Source organism: Halyomorpha halys, unplaced genomic scaffold, assembly GCF_000696795.3.
Source record: "Halyomorpha halys isolate HHAL.00 unplaced genomic scaffold, Hhal_1.1 Scaffold2532.1, whole genome shotgun sequence".
Classification (NCBI taxonomy): Eukaryota; Metazoa; Arthropoda; class Insecta; order Hemiptera; family Pentatomidae; genus Halyomorpha; species Halyomorpha halys.
This window is the reverse complement of record NW_027115765.1, coordinates 77,453-99,001: the sequence shown is the minus strand read 5'-3', so window position 1 is coordinate 99,001 and position 21,549 is coordinate 77,453. Positions and strand designations below refer to the sequence as shown.

The window sequence follows — 21,549 nt, the reverse complement described above, 5'->3', positions numbered from 1 at the left end:
GGCACACTTTCTAGGGCCTGCTACCGGCCCACACTCTTCACCCCCTCTACGTCGTCTGTCTCCTTCGTTACCCAGGATATTGTCATCGGAGAGTTCAATCCGAGTCGTTACGTTGCAACTTATCAGCGCCTATCTTCTTAACGCGTTTCTTCTTTAGTTAGGCGATTTACGTTTATTTTGAAAACGAAAAAGCTATAATACTTCAATTTGTTGTAATAGGATAAATTGGTATTAAATAATATTAATAAATTTTTTTGTCGATATGCTATCATCTAGTGCAAAGGTACTCTCTTAGGCCAAGAAAAGGTTCTTCACACCCAGTCTTCATCTCTTCCTTATCTAAAGGATTACCTTAAGCAAGTAAGTGAAGTAACTAGCACCTCTCTATCGCAATAAATCTTATAGGATTTTTATTTTTTGCAATTTTTTTCTACACCTTCAACATACATGTTTATGTTTCCTTGGAACATATCGCTACATTTTTAGTAGTTCTAGAACCAAATTTTTTTTCACATATTTTTAATAAATAATTCGCCATTTATATAGACATATTTGCTTAAATATTTTTCTTATAAGTATCACATCTTCTTCTTATATCACATACTTTAATCCTTATTTCCTATTTGTTTAACATATTTTTGCAAATTTCAGTATTTTTCCACAACTTCAATATACATGTTTATACTTTCTTAGAGCATTTCGCGACACTTTTAGTAAGTGTACACCAATTTTATTTTACATATTTTCAAATATTTACATTTTTTTAAAGAATATTTTTCTTATAAGTTCCTGAATATTTTATCTATCTCGTATTTTTTATTTTATTTTACACCATCTATATACCTGTTTATGCTTCCTTGGAACATTTTTGAACCAATTTTATTTTTCATATTTTTCTCCATTTTTTTTTTTTTTTTAATCCAAACAAATTTTTTTTGCGAATTAAAAAAAATAAAATTAAAATACAGACAGTTCTCTATTATTTTAAGGGTCTTTAAATGATTGACGGCAATTAACATTGTAACACAATCGTTTTGAAAACTCAATGATAGATCTCAGTTGCAAATTTATTTATGTGCAAAATGAGTATGGCAAATTAACATTACTGTTATAATTAAATATTTTTTAAACCTTCATTTAACAAATTCAAAAGTTATTTACGGTATTTTGTTTATTTTTAGTCTTCTTGAGCAGAAATCCTCCATTTTTCAATTTGTTTGTTTTTAATAGATAGCCTACACATGTATGTAAAAATCATCATAATTATAAAGATCTTTGGAATTGTTTATCTCATAAAAATCTTATCCAGATTGATTAAAAATTAAGGAATGTTTAGGGTACTTATGTACAAAAATAATAGGTTATTTATTAGTTTATCGAAAATTTTAGAAACATCTTAAAGAAAATAAAACAAAATTAATATATTTTGCCTGTGTTATATGAATTTTAAAATAATATATTCTTTATTGCTATTTAAATTATAGAATCTTTTTAAAATAATATTGTAACTTAATGGATGTGTTTTACTCTATTTAATGTTGTGGACTATCAACCTAAGTACCGCTTGTAAAATGACACCAGCTCGTTCTAGGAACAGTGAAAATCGCCAACTCTCGTTTTCGTTTCTTCTTAGTCACCAACATACAGATACAGTAATACAGTATACTTCTCTTAAGGGACACCTCCCTATAACAAAGCCCCCTTTTACCGGACAGTGTTAACACACCAAGATATAATTTGAATACATTCAAACCCTCCAATACGAAATGCTTCCACTCCGGATGCTGACATAGATGTTTTTGACCATTTAACGGTTATCTTAGCATAATTATAGTGCAATTGAAACATGTAATTGAAGGTGTAGTTAAATCGTTTATGTAATGATTCTTCCTAACTCTGCTACGAGGTATTATTGCTTCAGTGACTATATGAACAAAATTTCATTACCAGACACCTCTGTATAACGGACAATATTTTCCCTGGGTGTCTATTATAAAGATGTTTCACAATACAAATAGATGTTTATAAATAGTATAATATTCATAGAGTCTCGAGTTATTTTTATTTACACCAAAAAAAAAATTTAAATCTCCATTTCCTTGAATAAATTGAATATTTAGGAACTAATAAAACCTTGTTTTTTTAAACAGCTGTTGATCTATTGTGATCCAATGTTGGGCAAGAATGACTTTAATCTGAAATTTTCGAAATACAATTACATGTATATGTAGTAGAAATTAATAATTTCAATTTTCCGTCAGTTTAATTACTTTTTACCAATACTATCCTGAAATTTGTACGTCTCAATAAGCGAAGTTTTTTTATTAATATAAAAATTTATCATTATTGTATTAATTGGTAAATATGAAATACGTATACTTATTTTTTTCTATATACAGTCCTAGTCTTCTTCAATTATGCCCAAGTTTTTATGTAGACAAGATAGGACCTTTTTATTTTAGTGGTTCTCTTAAAGTGCGATTAAACACTAGCAGTGTAACTATGAAAAGATCTGATATGCATAAGCGAGTGGGTGGGATATTTGGATTGAATGTCAATGTTCCTGGGATGTTGGAGCAACTTTTTCGTTAAAATCGACCTATCGGAAATGCCAATTTAGAGGAGCGATTTTACACTTTTTTAGTATTTTCTCAAAAACTGCTCTTAACGGTTTTGATTGAAGTTTATCAATGTACAATTAAGTGGTCTTTAATATCAGAAAGGTTTATTCCTCACTGAAATAGTCTAACAGATCTTAAATGCCGAATTTTCAAAACATCTTCCTGTAAAGTATCTTAAATTTTACCTTTTTGAAATACATAACCAGTATCGATTGTTAACCGTAATAAACAATGGATAAATACGACATATTAAAGAATTTGTTCAATAATAAAAAGGAAAAATAGAGACATTAGTTGCAATCGGGTAGCCGATCTCTTCTGATCCCATTGATATATCACGAATTCGTAATCTCATGTTAAACTGGTGCGCTTCTGGCAAAAATAAAGTGATTTCGAGAAACTTTAAAATACGATTTTTTATAGCTAGTGAAAGTTGTGTGATGTATGGATACTAACATCTGTATAACGTTTAACAAAGCGATTGTAGATGTTTTGTTTTTGCGTCAAGCGGCAATCGCGTGTATCCGGCTTTATAGTGTCCCATTGAGGACAGCCCGCCCGAAACCGGACTGACCGAAATCGTTAAAATAAACCAAGCTAATAAAAGACAAACGGAGTTATTAAATGTTTTAGTGAGTGGCCGCAAAGAGGACATAATGCGTTCCTAGAAGTGCTACGGGACCATTCCAACTTCTTCCTCGCTAAGCACGCATCCCATTCATTTTCCTAATGATCGCTCATCTTCCGCTACCTCTATCCGATTCTCAGAACTTCTTTTCTCCGTTAGCTTTTACATTTCGGACCAGACCGCTGGTCACCCATCTTGAGGAGGCTGTGCGGGCCATTGTTTTTTGGAATATCAGCAATGTTTTGCTTTCCTTATAACCTTTCTGGATAAGTAACAACCCATTTTTAATTATCGAATTGTTTTATACATTAATTAAACAATGGTGTTTTTGTTAATATACTCCAAATACCAATGCTTAAAAGAGTTGTTTATTTTTTGTTGAGACACAATATGACCTCCAATCCGTAAGGTAAGAAAATTCGGTTGTAAATTTGTAAGAAGATGAATTAACCAAAAGGAAATGCCAAGCCAAATGAAATTTTCCATTAACCCTTTTAATTTCATATTATATAACTCTTAGTTATTTTTTCTATATGCCTTGTTATTTTTTAAGAAATCCGTTTACACTTTGATCCATTAGAGTTGCCAACAGACGTAGGATCACCAACTTCAATCAAACTTCTTTTTGTGACAAGAGTTCGAAAATATTAGACTCTTATTTAAAGGTTCTTTCCGATGCACTCTAAGAACGGATTAAAAAAATTGTTTTATATAATTTTAGTGTTTTTTTTATAACATTACTTTCTGCTTTTTTTCTTTACGTATTTGAAGGTATATTCTATAGGAAAGGATATTCTTGTCTTAAATTTTCATTTTTATGTTTTAGTATTGTTATAATGAATAAATTAGTTTTACTGTAATGAATTTTAACCAAAATATTATTGTGATGACATAGGTAAAAGGTAAGGGTTTTTCATGAAATTTCTTTAATGTAATAATAATTAAGGCTTTGCGAACCCCAAGGTTCAATACTGATACCACCAATCGTTCTCCATACATCTGTCAAGTGACACACCTCCAAATCCAAATCACGTTTAACCCTTGGTTACGAATTTATTGACATTTTGGGATCCGTTCGGTACTAGTAAGCCCCACAACTTTACACGCCCATTTTATTTACCAGGTTTAATTCCCTCAGTTCATCGTTGTGAAGCCTTCTGGATTCTCCCATTAATTCATCCTTTTTCGGTCCAAATATTTTTTATAATGCTTTATTTTCAAAAAGCTTTAGGCGCTGTTCTTACCTATGTGTAAGGGGCTACCTTGCACATCCATAAAGAACAGTGTGAAGGATAATAGTTTTGGAAATTCCTACGTTTTTCGATGGAAGGCGAGGGTAAAGCAATTTTGAAATTGAAAAATAATAAGCATTTCCCACCTTTAAACTCGCTTTTAATTCCTCATTAATTACATCGTTTTCTATTTACCGTATAATTAAATACTTGAGCCCATCTACGTGTTCAAATGCATTTGCTAATGTATTTATTTCACCGAAATTTCGACCGAAAAGCAGTTGATTAGTTGTTTGATAAACATTTACCAAATTTGTTTGATATATGTTTACTAATAGTTCGTTACTAAAGTATGGAGTTGATGCAAAGAGATGATAATTGTTTGTATTGGCCGACAGATGCCTGCTCATCGAACGAGGCGGTCCACCTACAGCAGCGACTGAGGAGCTTGTCCAGCGAGCTGGTGACGCTTCGCAACCGGCTCGGCCAGCCGCAGCCTCCGCAACCATCTCCCGTCAACCAGGATAGCCCAGGTCAGTGTCATATTTATTAATATAGGAATTGTTAAGAACCATCTTTTTATATATATATTTATTTATATATATATAAAGATGCTTATGATGCTGCGGCCTGAAGGCTATGCCCAACTGACCCGCCAACGTAATAGTAATATAACCGTAATCCATTAGGTGGGCTTTATTTTTCTTAATTTGGAAAGATTTACTTTTACCGAGGAGCCTTCTAACGAGGAAGCGACCAGGTGAGGAACTACTGATCAAAATTCCGACTAGAAATATAATTCTGAAATTATTCTATTCTGGTTTATATTCATATATGTGTTCATATTGTGTAGGAAGTTTTTATGAAAACACATCTCCACGACCTGTTTCATCTTTCCTTGATTTACCACAAAATATATAAGTGACTATTATTTTTTTCCGTAGTTTAATTGGGCTTCAATGCCGAATATTCAAAAACAAAACTTCCTATGAAGAACTTTTAATTTGAAATAGCTAACCATTGCGCATTGTTAGCAGTAATAAAAAATGTTAGATATAAACTATAAAATAAATTGATAATTAAACAAAGGGAAAAATTGAGAAATAGGCACCTGGTTAGGCTGGAAAATGGAGAAATAGGCAGCTGGTTAGCCTGGAAAATGGATAAATAGGCAGCTGGTTAGCCTGGAGAATGGAGAAATAGGCAGCTGGTTAGGCTGCAAAATGGAGAAATAGGTAGCTGGTTAGTCTGGAAAATGGAGAAATAGGCAGCTGGTTAGCCTGGAACATCGAGTGTGCCCAACCCATCTAGATTTTTATTTTTTTCATTTAAAGAATTACATCCAGTATGGTCTGACCAGATGACATGTATCGGTTGGTGCTAAAATAACACGTAAAAATGATATACATAAGTAAGTTGTAAATATTACAGTCAAGTCTATTAGAGCGTTGTGGAGGTTATACAATTTTTAAGGTAGATAAGTGCAATATGAATTGATCTAAAGTAATAAAATTAATATTTTAATTAACAACTACTAAAATGGAAAACAAGTAAATAATAAAATAATAATTATTTAAAAAAATTAATAAATTAAAATAATTAAAAAAACTGAAGGGGTTTTGAAGTGAACAATACAGCTGCAAATTTACAATTAGTGAATTAATATAATAATGAGAATAAAACAAGATGATACAGAATGTTATAAAAACAAGGATCCAATGATATCTATTACTAAGTGCACACACATTGCTAATACAGATTGTAATATAGTAAATAAATTATGTGGAGCTAAGAAATAAAAAAATACAGGCAGATATGGTCATTTTGTGAATCAAAATCAATTAATAGGAATCATAGAAGTAAGAAAGTACACAGTTAATTTTTTTGTGGTTGATTTATTTACTAGTTCTTCTGGTAAGCGATTGATATACGATATAGTCTAATGTACGTTTACCAAATTTATTGTTATAGGGTGGTTCGGTAAATTTTATTTTGTTTCTAATGTACATATAATTCAGATGTACTCGGCTTTGTTATGTTCTAGAAAACCTTTGAATTATTATTAGAAACCATGTTGATATTCGTTATTCGCACTTCGAGAAACCCTAAAACACGATTTTTTATAGAAAGAGAAAAAGAAAAATTTACCTTAAATGTTCGCCTTCCTCTGTGTTAAATGAAAGTAGTGTGATGCGCGCACGGGACTAGATTTTTTTTTTTAGTTTCTCGAATGTCGGTGATGAATCGGATTTTAAATCGAAATAACCGTAAACAGAAAAATTTACCTTAAATGTTCGCCTTCCTCTGTGTTAAATGAAAGTAGTGTGATGCGCGCACGGGACTAGATTTTTTTTTTTAGTTTCTCGAATGTCGGTGATGAATCGGATTTTAAATCGAAATAACCGTAAACACAAAATTAAGCGGTGGAGAAAAAAAAGGAAAACAGTCCTTAATTATTCCTCATTAAATTTTAAAGGTATTCCATAGTTAATTAGAAAACAGAAGTAAACTGGCTTGAAGCTAACTGAGTCCGCATTGGAGCAGCCCACACGGTCGGGTGTTCTCATACTTTTTACGGAAACTTGAATATTGGTTAAGTAGGAGGGACAGAGATGCTAGGAAGGCCGGCTCCCACTTGCAAGATGTAGTATTAGATGTGAGCCATTTCTTTTAATTTACATAATGCTGGCATTTATATTCTGCCTCTTCCTTTTATTCATTTACTTATTTTATGTTCCATTAGCTATTAAAAGGATAATAGTCTAATCTTTAAGATCCACAAGTCCCTTAAGTTGTATTCATGAAAATTCGAAAATAGCTCTAATTATATGTATTAAAATTTTAATTATTTATTAGGTTTTCCCTCCTACAAGGTTAGCCTGTGTTATGCCAATGCTGCCTCCTAAAAATTTCTTTCTTTCTAATCTTTAGAGGTGCTTGGCCGTCGTCTCATTAATTTCCTAAAGTCAATATAAACCAAACCTTAGACGTCTTATTAAAAAATTGATTTTTGCTTTAATGAATTTCAAATATAGTTGTTTTCCCTTCTTTAGTGCATAAAGAAAACAGTAATAAACGAATAAGAAAAATTCGTCCGTAATAAAATGTATCATCAATTTTATTATTTTCTTTGTAGGAAGATAAGGCGACCAATCGAAAAGGCGGTCAATAAAGGTATCGAAATTGTAAAAGAAAACTATTTATTGTTTTGCGCAAACTTTTTGCGCCACTTTACAGGTCTTCCGTCATGGCTGTCAGATTGAAATAAAGATGACAACTCAAGTTGTCTAGTAGATGACAAATTAATGTGAGTTGTTTCCAGTGTTTCAATCTGACAGCCCTAACGAAGCGCTGGAAAGTGGAGCGAAACGTTGCTTAGTAATAGTTTTCTTGTACCATTTTGATACCTTTATTGACCACTACCCGGACTATCTTATTACAATCTACTTCATGTGGTCAATTATCTTCTTCTAATTTATTATTTTCTGTTTGATGATTGCTACTACAATTCGGATTAGATGTTACGAATTACAGGCAGCGATCTACGCTTTGAGTGATGCAGAGATGAAAATTATATTGTATACAAATAATAAAACTTATTAGAGCACCTACAATAATAGAACTTTCCTATTGGAAAAATTGCACGAAAGCGATAATCACAAATTGTTACTGTTGTAGGAAGATGGTCTGAGTAGATAAAAATACTTATTTTATATTCAACAGTTTAATGTTTTGGTACTGGAGGTTTTTGTTGACACGGCTTCATATATACATAATACTAACAAGTGAAGAAGTTTTTTCCTTAATCGTTATAAATTAAGTAAACTTATTGCACTAAGTAGCGAGTACACCATAGGAACTCGCATATCCCACTTTGAGAAACACTGGTGGTGGTAAACACTTTAGTTTTCAATTGGTTCAAGTTAGGAATAAATTTCGCATATGAAATGCTGTATCTGCTACCAATTATAGCCATATTTGGTAGACGAGAAATTATTTTGCAATGGTAATTTTATTAATGAAAAAGTTGTTTTTTCTTAAACATGTGTTGATCAGATTCACATTCGAAACTCCTAAATTCTCTTACAAAACTGAATCATGGATTTCTTTATAATGAAAATGATACCAAGCAGTAGACTAAAATGTTACCAGTACATTTTTTGATCTAATTGTTATACTATAAAACTATTCGGACCATATTTGTAATTTAGAATTATATAATAATAAAAAAAAATATTACTTTGAATTTGGTGAATGGCACAAATCTTCCTTGTTTAATTATAATAGTTTATTTCATATAATCAACAACAACGTTCCCGGAATATCCCCCATCTTCAGGTTGCTATAAAACGTTGTTGTTATTGAATATGAAATAAATTATTATAATTAAAAAGGAAGATTTGTGTCATTCGCCAAATTCAATTTAATTCCAGAAACTCTTCCAGTAGAAGATAATTAATTAAAAAATATTACTGTTTTAATCTATACTAATATATATTGTTTATTTTATATATTCCGTATATATATTTATGTATAATCCATATTCTTACATACAGTTATAACCTTATAACTGTTTTAACCTATATTTATATATTTGTGCGTATTCCATATTCTTACATATTTCTGCCGTTATACAGTTCCGTAAGTGGTGAGGCGTTCCTAGCTTGACCCTTGTCAAAACTAGTAGACACGTTGTGCGATATTTCTACTGGGTAGTTTATTGACCGTCTTGTATCATTGTCTGTAGACCTTCTGAGTATATTGCCTCGGTTTATCGTTCGCTCTGGTGAACACTGTGCAATTTCGGTCATGTAGACGTCGTTAAGAGTTTTATATAGCCACCGGGTTGACCCATTAACATCTATAAATCCGCTGCGAGACCAAAAATCGCATGTTGATGGTTTCACATTAAGAATGGTTGACCAAGTTGTAATGTGAGACAAGTTCTCTAACGTGGACTCATTTACTTCTAGATCTACCTGGTGACAACAGTTAAATGTTTTGACGATTTCTCTTGAGTCTAAAATCGCGCAGCCTTGCGTGGCCTTAAACCGCGAATATGTAGCAGAAAATGTGTGATTCGTTCTATGCTACTTTTCCATAACAATATTTACCTGAAAAGCCATAAGTCCTTATCTAAAAACTGTTCTAAAAGAAATTATTCCAATTAGATGAATGACTGAAACCTGAATGAAAGATAAGAGCGCCTATTCTTTGACATTCCTAATGATAGGCCAATCTCATTTTATTTCCTTCTTTTTTCCCCCCCTGATTTGACTTCATAGTCCTTTAAGTATATAATAACCGTGGTGTGATGGCTAGACCTATTTTTCAAACTCAGGTGTGATATGTTACAAAAGAACCATTCATTTCGCTCATTAGTTTTTGAAAAATAAAAAACGTCAAAAAGCGTAATATTATCTTCAATAGTATCATTATTATGCTAAACATTATAACGACTTTCTGAGAATTCTTCCTCCACCTGTAATCCAGTTACTTTTTCATAGAAACCCCCTTCCCTAACTGTTTAAAATCTTTTGGCTTGCTAATCGTCAGTTGTCAGTGCATCGTGCAGTTAGAACAGTTACGATTTTTTGATGAAGTTAAGATTCTCCTTGCCTACTTCACGTATTCAGGTATATATTTTTATCTATCATAATATATCACTAAATATCAATCAAAATAATTGAAGAAAAAAAAACATTTAGACCATATTTTTAATATAAAACTATATCTCTCTATTACATAAATATGTTTTTAGTGATCACCGTGTAATATTTTATTTTTCATATAAGTTGGGATAATAAAAAATGTTGGGATACAAATTAAAATTCTAGGATAAAACTTGAAATTTATTTTTTTTTCCTGCTTACACTTTAAAAAAAAATACAATCTGAACTACAGAATACATGCAAATTACAGTAAAACAATTTGAGTAAAATTAAAAGAACAGTTGTATAATTTGTAATATGGGGGCTGGTCTCCCTCCATAGTAATAATAATAAGAAATTATATAACTGTTTTAATCTATTTTTATAAACTTATTATTTCAGTCCTTTCGATTGGGCCATTTTCAAACATTTTCCTCTTCACCCCTGTTACATTATTAAAATATATTTTCATACACATATTTGTTACAGTATATTTAATTTCTTTTTCCCTGCTTTTTTTTTTGTTTGGTCATTTTTTTTTCTCGAGGGTTTTATATCTATAATCCAATTTTTTTTTTATCCTCCTATCCTCTCTTCAAGTCAAAAATTAATAATCTTTTTTATGTGACCAAACTTCCTTGTTGTAATTTACATTTAAAAATTTGTGACCCGTCCAATAGTTTCGTAGCAGATTAGATTTTGAAGAGGGAAACACTGTACACCCGAAACTTCCAAGATAAAATTAATGAACTAAAGCTCTATTGAGGTTTAATTTTTTATCTAAAGGCACTATAGGAGGATATATAAAAATTTTAAAATAGTGAAGGTCAGATGGTGAAACACATTAATTAATATTATAGAAAAAATCATTTTTTTTAAATAACGTATATTATTGTTTAAATTATATAAACCAAGAAGTTTTTCAATCATAATAAAAAAAATTAGTGAGAAATATAGGGTCATTTAATTAGTGCTCCGGGGTGGTAGATTTACTATATTCCTATATTGATTCTAGTAATTATTTTCGCTTGTCCAATTTTTTAATTTGTTAATTAATATGTCTTATATTAATAAATTAATTTATTGCTTATAAATACTTCTAAATCAGTTATTTTACGATTGATACGACAAAAAAGATTGATCTGGTCATAATCGAAATTGTCACTAAAGAAATACTTATTTTGTACTAGAATAATTGTTATTAGATCGATCACTATCCAGGAATATAAACCGTAAGAATTGGTAACATTCTGTAACAAAATACTTCACATTGTTTATGCATGACTTATCTTGCGCTATAATCTTCAAGTTCTACAGAAGTAGAGGCAGATAAAAATCGTTGCTAAAATTGTGTAAAATATTAATGCTTATTTGAGGGTTTTTCACATTACTCAAAATTAAAAATATTGTTAAATCTCAAAGGCTGTTGGGCCTAGTTTATAAATGTATGAATAATGATAGAAATATTTCATCGGCTAATTATATGAAGATTGTGTAATTAATTATATTTATATTTATTTACATATTCATTTATTTAATACATCAATAATTAATATTTCACAATTAATATATCCATGTTTAATTATTCCATAATTAATTTGGTTAATACATAAGTAAATTAATTTCATATTAAATCTATATTTCCGTAATTGGCTTATTTGGCTCAATTATCTGAGCAACATCACTGTACTAAAAATACATTATTTTATTATTAAATAAAATATGTTAGTAAAATGTTTAATACTATATTAAATGTTGCTCCTTAGTATTTTTATTGAATTCTGGGTTTTATTTTTGAGTACCCATGTTTCCGATATGTATGAACTACAATCTAAAGGTAGGCGTATATAAGTTCATAGGGTGATCTTCGAATTGATGACCATCTAATATGGTTTACCTTACATTTCGGGAAATCGTTTGTTTCCAATGACGCTGATGGAAGGTTTATCTGTTTCTCTTTAAACTTTTTTTCTGAATTCTCGTTTTATGTATGGGTGTATTATTTCAGTTATTTATTACATTGTCCTTACTAGAAAAATTATTATTATAATCTTTAATTATTAACAATATGAAGAAGAGGGCTAGGGTTGCGGTCAAAAATAAAAAAAAAAAGTTGAAAACTATTATGTTCTTTTTAACTGCAGCCATGACCGTCTTCATATTTTAAATTATACGGTCAACAATTTATATATATAATTTACTTACTAACATTTGACATTAAAAATAATTAATACTTATATCCTGTTAACACTGGTTTATTTAAATTTTTGTTTAATTGATCCAAAATGTAATTAATTTATAAAATTTGAGAACATTGTTTAGGGCCGCCCGTAACTCAGTGGTTAAGACACAGTCTTACCAATTAGATGTCTATTGGAGGTGCCGATTCGAATCCGGCCTGGGGCGTTGACTTTTTTCACTGAGTGGCTGTCCCATAAAATGAAAAACTGTGACTTCAGTCATGGTTAGGCAGTATAAGGACTCCAATGTGAGTCTTGGCCGAAAAAAATAAATAAACATAGTTCTATGTAAACCTCCCTCCTGCCCCTCCCCGCTTCCCAATGACACAAAGGGTCCCAGAAGTTTCACACCGGAGCCCGATATTTCTTCCTACGCCACTGGTCTGTATCAATTAGTGTGTTCCATATATTAGATGTTGGAAGCAACATATTGTGGAATAATGGATTGTTAGTTAATAGCATTGCAACAAAACTTTGCTATATTTTAGTCATAAAATATATCCATGTTTGCTATTGGAATCCTCAAACAAGGCTGAAATGACAGGGAACGATTCTTACAATCACAATACAACGGTCTAGATTTTAAATTAATTACAAAAGACTCATTTACATCAACATAATAAGACCTATTTGGACTTACTGAGTTGGACTTTCGGGCTCCACTAAAACCATTGAATTCCTCTCGTATCCAATTCTTACATTCCGAAATCCTCAATGCTCCTTCCTCAAAAATAAAATTATTCATAATGAACCCAATGTGTTAACGATCTAGCTCGAACCAGATATTAATCCTTCCATGATAACCTCCCTAACCACACATACCCTCTTGTTTCTAACCTTGCTTCCTCTTCAATTCCTAATAATCCTCCTACGTTTCTTAAAAACTGATGGCCTCGAGATCTTCTAATGTAGAAATGTTATTGAGGTTCTTACGATGGGCAGATTCTCCACAAGACTGTATCATGCCATTGCCATATAAATCACATCACATTTACTAGTTGTAAATTTCAATAAATGAATATAAAAAAAATTGCTATGACTGCACTGAACCTCCGAGGTGTGGAACCGTTTTCAATGTTATGTTTTTTTTCCGTTGAAGAATCTTTTCATAGTTTGTTAGCCCTCGGGTACCGCAGGTTCTGTCACTACCATTAGCCTGGCAATTATATCCTTGGGTCCGTAGGTAAGTCCAGAGCACGGTCGTTGAAAACCAAAGCTTTTTTTCGGAAAAAACCTTTGCAAGCCCGACGATCTCTGGTACTAAAAAAAAAAAAATTTTTTGTTACAATCTTTAAAATGCAGATTTTCAAATTAATTTTATCATTGATCTAGCTGTCGAAATTGCTAGATGTTTATTACTTAACTTAAAATATTATACTAAAAGTTGTTCCTCCATTTCATAAACTAAATCAAAGATATGTTGTAGTTTTGTGGTAAGATCTCCATCTTAACTAAACCCTCCGGTTAGTAGTTTATTTCGAGATGAATATCATGCAAATCATCCTATAGATGGTCACCTATTGTACTATAAAGTTCCTGGTTTTTAATCCAAACTGAATAAATTCTAAACTTTGTTTTTTTATGAGATATTTATATAATAACATTTACTCACTTGGCCTCAACTAAAATCTATAATCTATAAGGTAGATGTGAAATCGATCATTATCGATAATGAGCTAAAAAAAATTTATCTTCCCATTTTTTCCCCTTACGTCGACGCAAGACTCCCGTTCGAATCCTATTCAATCTACAGGTTACAATTATAAAGATTACCTACATCTAGGTTATCTACAAATAACCAGCCTATTCTAATGGTGGGGAATCAAGTTTTGTGGTACCGCCACTCTATGAATAAAAGTCAACACCGCCGCCCGCAGATCTGACTGATAGACCTGCGCCTAACCATCTGAGCTACCGACGGCCCTTTAGATTATTTTAGTGAATGCAAGCAGGCATCAACCTTCCTTCAAAATAAGCAAATAACAGAACGAACAGAAACAACAATTTAAAGATTGGAAGATCGCTGATTGATCGTGTGTATAATTCTCATCTTCCAATGTTTTCAAAATTGTTTTCACGTAGTGGAACATCAGGGCCCTGTTTCATAATAAAGTACAAACTAATAATATTAGTCTTGTAGATTTATCTTAATTTAATTACACTGACTTGTTGAATAGTAACTTGTACTTTAGTATTTTTTAATCCCTGTAATATCACTGATAGTCATCCCTATCATGAAAAAAATAAGTATTAGTGCAACTACCACACTAGTTTCTACACTTGTACTATTAACTAATACTATTAGCTTTCATTATGAAACAGGGCCCTGGTATTGCTTATTATAAAGGGGAAAAATCAATTAGCGGCCACTAATACGTTCATTTTAAATATACGCCCTCAAAAATAAGCAAAAAACATAAGTTAGTTCCCACTGACGCAGCTGAGATCTGTTTCAAAGTTTCATTAAGAATATAGTATTGAAAAAAAATAAATTAATTGCTACATTCAAAAGATTTTTATATTGTTTTTGTGTACTTCTTGGAAATATTTTTACTGGCTAAAAAAAAATAAAAGTGAAAAGATATTTTTTACCTCGAAGTATTTTATCTGCTGTTCGTTAAAAAAATAAATAAATGAGTGTAAATAATAAAAATAATGTTGGCTTTCTTTTTTAATCAATTGTTATGCCATAATTAGATTCAAAAGTCTCGTTCGAAATGTAAAAATTTAAATATTTCATACTAAATCATTAAAATATTTTAGCTTAATAATTTATTTTTCAATAGAGAAAACAATAATAGCAATCCAATTAATCTATTCATTCAATATGAGTTTCCAGTAAATTATCAGAACTAGAAAGGTGGTTCATTTCCGTTTAATAATTAATTTAGGTATTAATATACTCTGTAATATTTATATTATATTATCTGATGCAATATATTACTCCACGAATTAGCAATTGGCATTCTCATTTGAGAGACTATTTCCTTTTCTTTTTTTTTTCCTTTATCTACAAGTAGGATACTGCCTTTGTGCTAACCTCCCTCCCAAATAAGTTGGCAGTGCTTTCGGTCTAGAGAAGACTTTCCTTATATTTCAAGGAACAATATCTTTGAAGAAGAACTAAAAAATATATGTATACTCCACAAAGCTACCGGGCTAACAATTGAATTACTAAAAAAATCTAATTATTTCTCAAAACAAGCATTAGAATCTAATGAAAATTAATTTCACTATCCCTAAACTACGCAACGGAAAATGTCCTTGAAAAGTAGATATTGAACTATTTCAAGTGCGCGTTATATTATTACACAAGTTTATTTTAATCTACAAAATAACCTTAAGTTTTCGCATATTTCGAAATTATATTATGTAATATTTTGAGAAAGAAAATTACCTTGCGGCACCCTTGGCATTCACTTGGTGTACTCCAGGCCGTCCTGCGCCATCGCAGCACAAACTTATTTAATTAACAATAAACATTTGAATTTTTAAGCTCTGCTGTAATAAACAATTACTTGTTGTGACTAATGCACTAATTAATGAATTATTATTAACTCTAAATTTTATCCTTCAATTTCGTTTGTAAATTAAGTTTGATTAATGTGATTATTCCATAAACATTTTTACGTTTTATTTATTTATTTTTTAATTTTGTTTTAAGAAAACTACCCATTTACCTACCGGACCTCATCCCTTCTTACCAGTAAAGCTTTTAAGATATTCCTTCTACGGACTCCAGTTAGCCTTCAGCACACTTAATTATTATGAGTGAAATATAAAAATCAGATGAAGATTCCGAAGCTTGAACGGTAAATGGAATATGTATCATTGTTTAAACAGGTTGGATGAGACATTTTTTTTAGTAGGTTTAATATAATATAAGTAACTAAGCTGAATTATTCTCATAAATCGTCGCATTAAATATAGTTGTATGAATTAGCTCATTACTGCTTGTCATGTAAGAATAAAATACATGAGAAATAAAAGTAATAATAATACCAAAGTAACAGTTTTAACATGAGGTGAAGTAGTCGTTCTCTTTTCATGAAACTGGGTAACATGATTACTTAAAACATTATTCTAAAATGAAGCAAATGAAATTTGAACTCTCACTTGGTGAAAATTATGACCATAACGATAAATTTGACGTAGTTTGTTATACTTATGTTATCAAAGGCTTTGTCTACCAATAACACAGAGAGAAATAATGATTTTATTAAAATATTTGTCGAAATTATGCAATTTTTATTAATTTCGTTTTCCTATTAGCCACTTTATTAATATTTTTTTCTAAAATTCATAACAAGTATTTATTATTTCGCAATATTACATTTTTTATTTATGAAAAATATATATTCACTTAAGCTGGGATGCCTCGTCATCAGAAAAAAAAATGTATACTATAAAAAAAAAAAACTCCATTCTAGAGACATCTGGAAAGTATTTTCAATTGTTTAGGTACCTACAAACCGATCAAAGAGACGAGATGTCTCCACTATGATTTTTATTATTTAAAAAAAATAAAAATCATATATATATATTGATTTGTCTTTTTCAAAGTACTACAGCTTGAGCAGCTATATTTTGAAGTGTTTTTATTATACATAAATATGTGAATAAAGGTATTTCAACAGATGAAATTTCTACTTAGTCTTCGTCATCAGTAAATAAAAATGTGACTTACCTAAGATCTCCGAAAGTTCCCAACCAATTTACAAGCAACAGTTACAAGTTAACTATAGTTACAAGTTAGGTAAGCTATTAAATTGCTGGATTTATCTGGTAGAAAAAAAAGTTATGAATAAAATTAAGCCGTATTCGCTCAGAAAGTATACATTTCTTCAAGGATATTATATACCATTTGATTTATTTCTCCAATAAATAATTGGAGAATAAAAACTCCAAGCGTTGTACGCTAGATATAGCTAATCCCTGTTCCAGAACATTATGTGGTAGTAGCAAAAGTGGTGTAAGTCATTCTCTTTTAATCAAAATTAATTTTGTCAATATTCCTGTGACTGACTAGTTTTAAGTGAAAAATATATTATATCTTACTAAAACCATTACAGAACTTCACAATAGTGCAGAACATCTCAGAACTCCAAGTTTGACTTACACCAGGTTAGCAACCAACGCCTCATTTGATTTTTGTACGCCTTTTATAAAGTCATTATATACCTTATGGATTGCTGTGATCGCATTAGTATCCGTAGAAAGTATGACGGTGTGGTCTGCGTAAGTTATGAGCAATTTCGGAAGTGTATATAGAGTACAGAATTGATCCTAAAATACTGCCCTGTAGTACCCCAGCACCTATTTGACTATAGCCGAAACGTTTACCATACTTGTTAACAACGAAAAATGTTTTCATAAATTGGATCAAAAGCGTCATTCTGTGGAACGAAGTCTTTCCATGACTCATCTCTCCTTGGAATAAGTTCTTTTTATTGTTTCAACTTTGGTTCAGCAGAATGATCAGGAAACTTTCTTCTCATGTTCAAATCATTTATCCAAAATTCTGTTCAAATTCGATTCACCTTTTGTACGCCTGATTCACCTTATTTTACATTATAGGAATCATTACTTGCTCAAGTTTATACCAACACTAATATTTGTTGTTATTATCATTTTGTTGTTACTTTAATTGAATAGCGATTTATACTGTATGACTATAAGGAAGCGTAGATTTTTAAAACTACACCTTCCGTTCCTGAGTGACTAGATGCAATAATAAATAACTCTAGTAAAAATTGAGATATGATATTGTCGAATTGTTTCCTGTTAGTTTATATTAGCGTTTACATTATTATTTTTATGATGTTCACTAACTATCGTTCTGTAGAGTTACTACAGCCTCCTGTAGTGATTATTGAATTACTATGTCAATTTATCTTCTTGGATAATTAAAGATCTGTTTGGTAATATTCATTTTTACCAGCTCATTAATCTTTACTGTGTTGGTTTATAAATATTTTAGTGTTCATCTTTAGCTTCCTTACTGTATTCGATTTGTTACTATCTTGGTTTTGTTAAATGGGTGTGCCCTACCTTTTTTTCAATTTCGTTTGCAGGTGACTTATATTCTTACATTAGCTTTACCTACTTTGCATCTTTTATTTTAGACCTGCAGTATAGGCCGAAACGTTGGTCATCAATAAATATTTTGTTTTTCTTGAGTGCAACCCGCACCAACTCTTATCTATTTCACATAGGGTCAACTACATATATAAAATAAAAATAAAAATCAAAAACAATATTTTTTGGAATGGAGCGACAGTACACAAGATGAAGTAATAGATCAGTCGGCAGTGAAATAATGCTTGAAAATGACACCTTTGAGGAAGTTATTGCTAATTATTGCGTTAGGTGCGGGCAATGACCTGCGCATGTGCACTGCGCCTCGGCAAAAATACGCTCTCACAAGGTCACTTGGTTTGTCTTGTCTAATGTTCTGGTCGAGGTCCTTCAATTATATCTCACACCAGCCTATAAAAACTATATATATTCTTTATAATATAAAAATATAGTTCCGATTCAAGATTATCCAAATTGGATATCTCTTTAGATTTATATGCTCTTTTATAATTGTACACGAACTGTTAAAAAAAACAACATTTATATCACTTATTTTTCAGGTGATTCATTTGAAATTTTAAATATCCTATTAATGTCCGTGATAAAATCTCCTTGTTATATAAAAACCTTTTTAGTTATCATCGTGTAATATTTTATTTTACTCACTCAGCGAATTGAAAACTCAAATCCTGAACTGTTAAAAAAACCTCGAACCTGAAAGCGAGTTGAAAACGTAAAGCCGGAACAGATTGAAACTAAAAGGAATCATAATATATATTTATTACACTATATTTAAAAAATTAATACAATCTGAATACAGTTATACAATTTGAGCAAGGAGTTAGTACAATTAAATGAACAGTTGTTTAATTTGTAAACTGAGGGTGAGCCAGGGGATACCTCGTTTGTATTTATAATACTTATATTCTATTCCTATTAAAGTTTAAATCGTATTTTTTTCAGTTTTAATAAAAATATCCTCTACTTTCGATTTAATTAATTCCGCTCTTATTGTAGATTATTTTCAACTATACGTAACTCTAATTTTTATTCATTTTTCTTTTCTGACAGCCATGTGTTAAAAACTCTATATTCACTATTAAACACTACTTTACGAATTGAATATTTCAATATAAAGCTTTAATAGCTTTAAAAAAAAATTGTAAATTATATTATTAATTTACTGTGGGAAGATAGTCCGGATGGCGGTCAATAAACAATACTACTAACAATAAGGAAGTATACATACAGGTGGACTAGAAACTAGTTACATATAAATACAACCAGGCCCCTGTTCCATAATGAAAGCTAATAGTATTAGTTCATAATACAAGTATAGAAACAACGTATTAATTACACTAATACTTATTTTTTTTTTTAATAGGGAGGACTATTAGTGATATTACAGGAGTACTAAAGTACTAGTTACTATTGTACAAGTCAGTGTAATTGTATTAAGTTAAATCGACAAGACTAGTAGTATTAGTTTGTACTTTATTATGAAACAGGGCCCAGTTGTGATAAAATTTAAGTAAAGATCTATGCTAATAAATCGTAGAAAAATACTGGATAGATCTAGTTTTAATATGGTAAAGAGGTAGGTGTCAAAGTAAAACAGATAGGTGAAGTAAATATGGCAAAGGTGAGGTATAATAATATATAAAAGGGAAATATTAACAAAATTAATTTAAAAAAAAAAAATAAATATAGGGGAAAGTACCTGTCAGATTGAAACAAAGATAGCAACTGGTAAGTTAGGAACGGATGGCCAGGTATAACATTTCTCCACTTCTTCGCTAACTTTTAAGAAGGGTAAGATTTTATACAATATGTAGATTGGTTAACTGATAGGAACATCTAATTTCTTGTGTAATATTACAATAGGCAATTATATATATTTTTTTTAATTTTAATGTTCTGTCAATTCTTACAATGTTGGTATTTTGTTTTTCATTTAGCCCTGAGAAGCCCTGCAAAGTGGGGCAAAATGTTGGTTAACAATAAATAGTTTTCTTCTAATATGTTGATACCTTTATTGACCGCCACACGTTATCTTCCTACAACCTGCTTCATACGGTCAACTTATCTTCCTCCATCATTAATTAACTTTATTATTTTAAATAGTTGCATTATTATTCTGAATATTAATTCCAAATGCAACAGTTATACATTACATGAAACTGACTTTATGTATTATTAAAAAAAGTATAATTAAATAAAAATGGCACGATTGTCCTTGAAAACTCGGAAATGGCAATAAGTTTGTTGAATGTTGACATTGTAATAAGTGCCGTCTTTGACCAAGGGGGCCATGGGCACTTTAACATTTGGTGGGGGGGGGGACTCTGGTGGGGGAAGTTATGAACAACAGGCTAGTTAAAACCACTAATTTATTTAATATATGAATAGTAACAGACATTAAAATCTACCAACTATATTTCTTTATATTCTTTATAAAAACTGTAGCAATCTTACTACTCTTTTCGTTCTTGATTCGTGTTAATTTACTGATCATAGTAGTAAGGGGGCAAAAAGGAATATTGTTTTCTCACTTCATAAAGAATGACAGGTTAAGTCAAAGAAAACTCAAATAGTCGTAAAACTATTTATTATGAGCCTTTTGAAGCCCTGCAACGTGGGCTCATAATAGTTTTTCGACTATTTGAGTTTTTCTTAAACCGGACCCGGAAAACCTTCCTTTTATTATATTGGCATATATAGTGCAAAATGCAACGACTCACTTACTATAAAAATTTTTCATTAAAGAAATGAAAAATTTGAGTAAAATAGCTATTCCTCCCCCCCCCCCGAGGCTTTTGGACTACACGATTTTGTTGGAGTGGCCGGCCACACCTTGCGGGTAGTCGCCTATTTTCACTCTTAGTACCTGCCCAAACCCTATCTAACTAACTGTCTTTGTTTAACTTTAAGTAATTTTTGACAGTATTTATTAATTTGTTCTTTTTTTTCTCTTCCTTTCTTTTGTTTTGTATAAAAGAGGATTGTTCCTCACGATTCTACAATTCAGTCATAGTCTGTTATAATCTATTAGTCAAATCTCTTTCTCTCTCTCTCTCTCTCTCTCTCTCTCTATATATA

General features: G+C 30.8%; 1 protein-coding gene across 1 annotated transcript in view; it reads left to right on the top strand.

The window, feature by feature from the left end:
* The first annotated feature begins 342 nt into the window (after positions 1-342).
* dachs (unconventional myosin-IXb-like dachs) overlaps positions 343-21,549 on the top strand; it is a 51,580-nt gene continuing 30,373 nt past the window's right edge. Inside the window, exons 1-2 of the mRNA XM_014437424.3 lie at positions 343-360; positions 4,880-5,014. The gene's annotated coding sequence lies outside the window, so the exon portion shown is untranslated. The remainder of the gene's footprint in view (positions 361-4,879; positions 5,015-21,549) is intronic.